This window comes from Triticum aestivum, chromosome 6B (assembly GCF_018294505.1).
Source record: "Triticum aestivum cultivar Chinese Spring chromosome 6B, IWGSC CS RefSeq v2.1, whole genome shotgun sequence".
NCBI classification, from domain to species: Eukaryota; Viridiplantae; Streptophyta; class Magnoliopsida; order Poales; family Poaceae; genus Triticum; species Triticum aestivum.
In genome coordinates, this window is record NC_057810.1 from 671,661,391 (window position 1) to 671,669,932 (window position 8,542).

The following is an 8,542-nucleotide window of genomic DNA, read 5'->3' on the forward strand; positions in this document are numbered from 1 at the left end:
ATCACAATGTCAGCCACCGTGTCGCACTCGACATCGCCGACCCTATGCTCCGGCGGGGCCGGGGCAGCCAAGTAGTGCTCCCAGGTCATTCCTAGCTCTGGAACTCGGCCCTCACCATGCAACGTGACCCACCCCGGGAAGCACTGGCGACAAATCACACCAAGGACAGTGTTGGGCCTGCGGACACCATCTTCGTGTGTCCCAGAACTGCAGTATGACAAGGCCAACGCATTAGATATTCGAAGAAACGTCAAGGCAAAAGGTTAAAAAAAGAGTAAATGCAATTACTTCTCCCTGTTAGGCGCAATCAACCACCTCTGGTCGGGGGTCGCCAGGGTGGGCGGGAGCTTTGTACGACCACGCTGGTAGACTTTGCGCCCCTCAACGCACTCACCCTTGCTATAGCTATCAGGACTATAGTCTCCACCCTGAACACAACCATGTGCACTCGACTCCGTTCAGTCCTCCCATGGGCTCGGCTCCGACTCAGTGTGACCCCGTCTGAGCTCCGGAGTCTCGTGGGGCGAAGACTCGGCAGCCCGAGGCTCGGCGGCCCGAGGCTCGTCGTCGGCCCGAGGCTCGTCGGCCATAGGCGCGTCTGCCATAGATGGGTCCACCTCAGATGGCTCGATCTCAGACGGAGCAGCCCTGTGGTCGGGTGACTCAGCTGGGGGGTGGCAGCAAGGAAGGCGTAGCAGCCTTCCTACCTCTCCCGACGCCACGTCCACCTCTAGCAGCCTTCTCCTTCTTCTTACCCCCCCCCCCCGACCTCTCCTGGCTGAAGAAGAAGCGACCATCGCTGGATTCTGCAAACTGAGATCTTGCGCTTTCCGGAGGCTATGGGGGGGAATGGAACTACCCCTCCCACCACGCGCCGAGGTAGGAGCCCCGGAGCGCTCTCAACCCGCGCCCACCATCTGTCAACACCTGGAATGACAAAGAGTAAACGAAATTAGTACAACATAAAAAATGAATACTTGACATGAATAATAATATGTATATAAATTCATTTTAGAGGAATAAATGCTAAGTATAGCTCATTTTAGAGCTATCCTAGGTTAAAGTCATTTTTGAGCTAATTAAGGTTGTTATGTCATTTTTGAGCTAGCTAAGCATACAAATTCATTTTGGAGGAATAAATGCTAAGTATAGCTCATTTTAGAGCTACCTAGGTTAAAACTTGAACTAATTAATAATATATATGTATATAATAATAATGGAATACCTAACATGAACTATAATATTAATCTTCATCGTCATCATTAATGAATGCATCATCATCATCTGTATATGCTTCGAGGTCAATAAATGCATCATCCTCATCACTATCAGTAATGACGTGCTCATCATCATCATCATCAATAAATTCATCAACATCTCGAAGGCCTCCTGCATGTAATCGGTCAAGCATTGACAGGTCATCCGCAGCAGTAACCTCTTCTTGTTCCGGCTCTTCTTTTTCCTGCTCAGGCTTGGATTCACTACCGCTGTCTACTTGAATGTTATGAGGTGAGAGGTTCTTGAAACGTTTTTTTGGAAAGACATGTTTCTTGGAACAATTCTCCTTCATATGTGTCTGGATCAACGTGAGGTTCATAATCCTCTTCATTGGGGAGAGGTGGTCTAACACGTGGCGGCACTTCATAAACGACATCCCAACCTTCGAGATTTGGATCCCTTTGGCAGGCCCATGGTAGATAGAAAACTTGGGTTGCCTGTTGAGCCGTAATATAGACATCGGGAACATCCAAATGGGTGCTTTGTTTGATTTCGACTAGCCCTAGATGTTCATGAGTCCTTCTAGTCTCTTTCGGCTGGAACCAATGACATTTGAAGACTACGACGTTCGGTGGGTTTGCACCATAGAATAGAAGTCCATAAATTGCTTCAACTCTTCCATAATACTCGGTATCTCCTTCGCCGATAGCAGAGACACAAAAATTTGTAGACCTTCGGTCGGCCATATATAGCTCTTTGCCATAGGTACGAAAGCGATACCCGTTGATGTCTTATTTGTCAAATGAATGGACCTTATAGTCAAAACCATTAGCGACTTGTCTCAATTCGGCGTCCATAGACTCTGAACTAGCCTACAAGTTTAATACGAAAGGATTGTTGCATTAGCCAGAAATTAGAAGAAGAAATGAAATGGTCTAATGGAAATTACCGTTTGTTTGAACCAAGAGATGAAACCAGGATAGCCGCCTCCATGCATTGCCAGAAGCTCATACTCTTCGACGGAATCCTTTTGGATAACCGCTCCATACGAGAATTTGGCGACGTATCGACTGTATCAAATATCCACGAATAAGAGCAGTTCAAATGAAGTACAGGTTGCAAAACAATGTACCAAGAACTTACTCGATGTACGGCCGCACTTCTGTTAGATTGTTCAAGATATACAACGTAATGGTCCGCCATTCGTCGTTATCCAACAATAAGGGAGTATAAGCACCGGCTGGTGCGAGCTTCCCTTTGAATAGGCTGAGGTTGGATCCACCCTTTTTAGGGTCGCCAACATTGTATCGAGGCTTCGGATTATGCAAATGACGATTTTTGGCTTTGTAGTGTGCTGTCACGAAGGTTGCCGCCTCTTCAGTAATGAATGCCTCGGCCATCGATGCTTCAATTCGACGTTTATTTTTACATTTTGCTCGAAGCGTCTTCCGCATCCTCTCAGTTGCGTAGCACCAACGATTCTGCACGGGCCCCCCCAATCGTGCCTCGGTCGAGAGATGCAAAATCAAATGCTGCATTGGATTAAAGAAGCCAGGTGGAAAGATCTTCTCCAACTTGCAGATCAACTCCGGCGCCAACTCTTCCATTTCTTCTAGCAAGCCAGGCGATAATTCTTTCACACATAGAACACGGAAGAAATAGCTCAGCTCTGCCAGTACTAGCCATTCATCCTCAGGGATAAAGCCACGCAACATCACCGGCATTACCCGCTCAAGCCATATGTGCCAATCATGACTCTTGAGACCAAATATTTTCAATTTTTCAAGGCTCGCTCCCCTCTTTAGATTCGATGCATACCCATCGGGGAACATCAACTTCTTTTTCACCCATAGGAGTATTTCCCTCATAACCGGCCTTCCAAGATTGAACCATGCCTTTGGCTTCGCCCAGTTCTTCTTTCCTTTTGGTTGTTTCATGTTTTGTAGCAGTCTATCACATAGAGCCTCCTGATCGACTCTGGCCTTAGGATTATCCTTCGTTTTCCCCTCTATGCCAAACAATGTACCAAAGAGGGCCACGCCGACATTCTTTTCAGTGTGCATCACGTCGATGTTGTGTGGGCAAAGGAGGTCTTTGAAGTACGGCAGATCCCACAAGCATATCTTGTCGGTCCAGGCGTGTTCCATATTATACCCCTTGAAATACACTGGACGCTCTGGATCCGGCTCGAGAGCGTTTAACTGATCCAGGGTCTGTTGGCCTGTCAATGCAGGTGGTGCAGAGTTTTTGACATCTCTACCTTTGATGAAGTTCTTCTTGTCTTTTCTGAACTTATGGTGAGGATCCAGGAACTGTCTATGCATGTCGAAGCAAGAAAACTTGCCACCCGCCTGCAGCCGACGAAACTCAAGAGCTGCCTTGCATGTCGGGCACGGGAACCTTCCATGCACACACCAGCCAACGAATAGCGCATACACCGGCAAGTCATGCATCGAGTACATGTACCACACACGCATTAGGAAGTTTTTTTGTAGCGGCATCGTATGTCTTGATCCCATTATCCCAAGCTTCTTGCAGTTCATCCTTAAGCGGCTGCATGTACACATTCATATTCTTCCCCGGATAGTTGGGCCCCGGAATTATCAACGTCAGGAAAATGTTCTTTCTTTGCATAATCTGTCCTGGGGGAGATTGAGTGGAATGACAAATACAGGCCAACAACTGTATTGGGCTGCCCATCATACCAAACACATTGAACCCATCCGTGCTGACGGCTACTCGAGGATTCCTTGGATCTGCCGCTTTTTCATCATGCAATGCATCGAAGTGTTTCCATGCAGCACCATCCGATGTGTGTACCATCATCAGATTCCTATCTGCATCCCGTTCGGTTCTTTTGCCCAATTTGTGCCATGTCATCTGTCTGGCCGTCTCTTCGGCCATGAATAGACGTTGAAGTCTTGGTATGATTGGCATATACCGAAGAACGTTAATGGGGATTTTGGTCTGACTCTTCTCACCCATACCGTTGTCTACCTCAACATACCTAGAAGACTTGCAAATGGGACAATAGTTCAAGTCCGCATACTGGAGCCTAAATAAGGCACATCCATTCTCACAGGCATCTATCTTCTCATAGGGCATCTTAAGTACACGGAGGATTTTGTTCGACTGGTACAGGTTTGCAGGCATTATATGGCCTTTGGGTAGAAAGTGTCCAAATAGTGTCACTATCGCGTCATAGCATTCTCTGCCCAAGTTGAATTGAGCCTTCAGAGCCATTACTTGTGCGATGGCATCCAGCTGACAAAGCTCGGTGTGCTCATGGAGAGGACGCTTCGAAGACTCCAACATATCATTGAAGGCCTTTGCAGATTCCTCCATCTCATCGTCCAAATCCCAAGCATCATCAAAGTCTTGCACCATGTCTTCCATCCCGGTACCATGCTCGTCGGTGCGACGACGGCCCTCCTCAGCTATGGAACGTTGGGCAGACTCACCATGAAATGTCCACATCGTATAACCGGGCGTAAAACCCCACTTCTGCAGGTGTTTGATCATTTCAAACTCTGAATCTTACGATAGTTGTCGCACTCGAAACAGGGGCACCAGGTTGTTTTCTGTCCATTTGCAAATGCGGCTCTGATAAACCCCTTGGTTTTTGTCATCCATTCAGGGGTCATATCTTTCTGACTAGGGTGACCGGTGTACATCCACGCACGATCACTCATCTTGCCTAGCTACTGGACACACAAGAAATACATACATAACTTAGCAAACCATATTCATTAGTTAATAGAGTTTCTCAGTTTTATTACGTCCATGCAACCTAGATGCTAATAGGTAAAGATAGGTCCTAATCCCACCCGAGTATGTGTAGATTGGGTTCGTTTTCCCATGATCTACTCCGGATCTGACACAAAATTTCGGCAGCACCTCCCGATGTTCTCCTGATACACATCTCGGCAATAAGCAGAGAGGATGTGTACCCGGAGAACAACAGAGAGGCACTGACGAAATTCTGCATCGGATCCGGAGCAGAGCATATGGGAAAACGAACCCAATCTACACATACTCGGGCTGTCCATGGATAACGTTGGACAATTTGAAAGAATTACGGTTATAAATATGCAAATGAATGCATATTTATAGATGTAACCCTTTCGAACGGGAGACGCATAGTGGTCACGCATACTGATGATTGAATACACCTATAGCTAGCAAGTTTCATTGGCACGATGACCAGAACAGAGCAAATGAAGGGGGAGAGGAGGAGATGTCATTTGTGCTCACCCACGAACGCAGGGGCGGAGCTCGTCGAATGCACGAGGAGGTCGTTGAACACCAGACCCTCACAGCGATGAAACAACTACACATTTAAATCCACCCGATCAATGCAAATATATATGATGTTTTTCATAACAAAATTGGAAAATATATGACCTAACTCATAATTCAAAAATAAATAGGGCGTGTCTATTTAGTACTTGATTGTTTTCCAATTCGGTATCATTCACATTTCCTGACAAATAAATAGAGGACACTTGTATGTCCAAAAAAAAACCACAACGGCGAAACACCAGCCAAACACCTAGGTAGTTTTGGTAAAACTGAGAAAAACCATGGTTTAATGAAACTGTAGTATTCATTGTGTACACGTCTGAATATAGTGGTTTTCAATTACCATGGTTCTCTAGAAACTTTGTTGCCAAACTAAGCCTTAGGCCCCGTTTGTTAGCTTAGTATTTTTAAAGTATTCTGAGAATACTGCAGTTTTTCAGATTACCATAGTTTTAATTACAACGAGGTGTTTGGCTGCCACTAGAAACTATGTTTTTAATACTGCATTATTTGCAAAACCATGGTATTATCTCTGTATAAAAAAAAGAACCCTGAACCTCTTTTTTTATGAGAATACTATGTTTGGTAGCAAAGTATTAAAAAACTGAAGTATTGAAAACCACAATATTTTTGTCAGTGGGTACCAGATACCACAGTTTTGACATACCAAAGTATGTTGAAGTATTGAGATTACTGTGACATGTTTGGTTGTGGCCGCAAAACACAATATTGATGCGTTCAAACACTCAGGCTGTGTTTGATAGCAAACTATCCCAAAAACCTTTGTATCAAAAAACTACAGTAATTTAGCCTGCAGGTATGAAATACCACGGTTTTAACATAACAGAATATTTTGTAGTATTGATAATACAGCCAACCTGTTTGGCTATCCCGTTTTCAGCGACTCAAAATTAGCTAGGTAAAACCATTAGCAGCTGCAAACACACGTGTGCTTTCCTAGTTAGCTAGCCATTTTATGCAACTATTCGGCCATGCACCAAGAACGGCCACGCACACGGTGTAGAAGACACATATCTACTATATCTAAATAGGAGCCCCCCATTACTTGATTTCTCTGCATTCTCATGCATCCACATCACCACAATTATTTTCGGCCATTTGATTCACCACAGATGGCTCAGATCTGTAGCTCGAATTGATCCCGGTGCTTCACGTGGTCACGCGCATCAGGTGAACTCCTCCCCCGACCCACGGATGAGGAAGCGCATAGAAGTGAACCGTCCTCCAGTGGAAACGTCCTCCATTCAGAATCCCTCGTCATCTCCCATTCCCCTCCCCATCCGTCTCTCTCCCCAACGACAAATAACCCCATGAGGCCATGGATGCAACAGAACGCAGCTTCATCTAGGGGTTGCGAACACTGTCGGAGGTAGCACCAGCGGCTACGGTGGGGATGGCGCGGCAAGATTGCAAGGCAATCGATCTAGAGGGTGGGTGGAGCCGTACTTTAGCCACATCAACATCCTTGAGGGCAAGCTGGAGCCATAGTTCAGCTCCGAGGATTCATGATTTTCTACAGGTATCTGTCCCCCCGTGTCCCTCTAGTCATGCCTAGGTTGGCCCCGATTGGATCTGATCTATGGTTATACAAATAGCACCACAACCCTTAATGTTCTTCCCAAACTTGCCAAGAAGCCAAAGGAGAGGCCACCCTTCGATTCTATCCTTTAGGGAACCCACTTCTGTTTACGTTTTTCCTATTTGATTACCAATCAGGAAAGCCTCCGCTGCTGCTATGCTCTATGTACGAGGATGATCTGTATGCCATGATCTATGTTTCAGTTAGCTTTTTTGCAAGGCCTTAAGACATCAAAGTTTCCCATCTGGAGGCTGCATTGAGTGGCAACGATCTGAATGACTCCCTGCCCACGAAGCAGCGTGGTTGCCACGCATGACATGACTGAATGCCTGATGGTCATTGTGTACGATCTGGTAGGTCTGTTCCCGATTTTAAATCTACTATTATAATTTTTTAGGTTGCTTTTTTGCATATATTTTTCTTGATATATTATTGTCGGTGCATAATAGAAATAAATTTGATCTTGCAGCAAATACTCTATGCTCAATATGTATATTATTGGAACGTCTAGGAACTGCTCGATATGACAGTATGTACTGCATTTTTGTAGGATAAACATCCTCAATGTTTTAAGCCGTGACAATGTCCAATAACATGTTGTTGCACCAACTACGGTCTTAGGGGTTGTGCCAAGATAATATGATTTCCATTTTCTGTTAGTTTGTTACTGATATTATCTCATATGGTATTTCTTGCCTATTAGGCCTAACACATAATTCTGCTTTAGTACTAATTATCGAATGTCATTTGTTACCCTGCCAAAGGAGACCGTAAACATCTTGCAAAAGAAACATTTTTCTGTGTGCTATCTTCTGAATACACTACAAAGCGAGCTGAGCCTAAGTTTTCCCCTCCTAAATCTGCGGTTGTATCTCTTTTCTCTCCTATACCCATCTCTCAATTTTTATCCATTCCCTTATTTGTTCCGTCTTTATCTGACTTTTTAGCTGATAATTTTCACTGTTAGAGACAAAGTTTGAAGCAAGGGCGCATGTATACGTGAGTGTGTATGTTAACTAAGATGTACATATAATCTTTCAACCTAGCATAAACTTCAGATGTCTATTTGTTTTATATAGTTATATCTGAGGATATGTTGATACAAAGATTGTAGTTCCCCATGTTTGCCAGACATGAAAAAACTACGGTTTGTTGCTATATTTCAATTACTAGCAACTACCAGTCGTTAATTCGCCTTTTATTTGACATGTTTCATGCTAATATGCTTAGAAACAAAGGATACCTGGATCTTCAGCGCAAAAAAAAGGATACCTGAATCTCGATGGCGCCGTTGCGGGGAGGGCCGCGGGAAGGGGGCGGCGCCGTGGCCTGGCTCGGTGGAGGGGTGGGCCGCGGGGCACGCCGCGGTGGCCGGGAGGGCCGCGGTGGCCGGGGAGGGGCGGGGAGGGCCGGCTCGGTGGA